Here is a 1113-nt window from a genome sequence, read left to right as displayed (position 1 = left end):
GGAAGGTATGTTTGGTATGCAGATACTCTGCAGCTGCAGGAGGAGGAATGCCCCTTGTGGGGCTGAGACAGCATTCCTCCAAGCAGTGGAGGGTGCTCCTGGGGCTCTGCTAGGCTTACTCAGCAATCGGGGAGAAAGGATTCTGGGCCAGTGGATGTAGTGGGCCAGTGGGTGTAGTGGGCCAGTGCAGGCAGGTTCCTCGCTTTTCTCTTTGGTTTCCTTCCTGGCAGCACCAGCTGCTGGGGCTGCCATGGTCCCCAGCCTGTTTGCTTCCCCAAGCTCATGGTAACTGCTCCTACCGCTGTAGGCTCTGATGCTGCTCCTCCCTGGGGAGAACCCTTTGTGCCCCCCTTACAGGATTCAGTGTGCAGCCAGAGACCTCCCAGAGCTCCCCAGGGCCTGGGACCTGCAGCTCGGGCCAGGCTGTCCCACACAGGACACCAGGTCAATCCAGGTCCTGCACTCCTGAGGCCTTTCTGTCTGAGGGCAGACCTTGGCAAGCCAGAGAGCCACCTTCACCCAGCAGACCTCTTCTGTGGCTCATACTTCCTGACTGCGGTCCTTCTGAAAATTGCAACCTGGCTCAGTGTTGCAATTGGCTCAGTGTTATCCAGCTGGGTCCAGCACAGGGCAGCCCCTTACCCCTTCTCACAGAGGCCACCCGCTGCCCTCCATACCAACGCCTGGCCACATACAGCCAATACAGTGCCCACTGGGAATACCTGCTCGGACCTGCTCCTGGCTGGACCTGCGAGTGGGCATGGCAGCAAACAGACTAGGATGGAGAAAGCCATAGGGTTAGGAGTGAAGACTCATCCCAAGGATTTACAGTGAAATCTGTGTTGGAAGAGACTTTCTCTCCTCTCTCCAGGCCTTCTGGCCAGAAGGGTCTTCTAGTCACTGGCATGAAACTGAAATGCAGAGCAGGTGGATTCCTTACACACAGCAGCCCTGTTGCTCTCCAAGGTGGCAGATGAAGCACACTCCGACCTCTTGGTGCATGCAGATCAAACCTAGAAGTAGATGGGTTTTTAAAGTGGGATGAAACAATTCAGCTGAGAATGAGGTAAAGAAAAGGGAATCCTTGAGGTATCACTATAGAGAAGACAAGAA

This window comes from Numenius arquata, chromosome 36 (genome assembly GCF_964106895.1).
Source record: "Numenius arquata chromosome 36, bNumArq3.hap1.1, whole genome shotgun sequence".
NCBI lineage: Eukaryota > Metazoa > Chordata > Aves > Charadriiformes > Scolopacidae > Numenius > Numenius arquata.
This window is presented reverse-complemented; position numbering follows the sequence as displayed.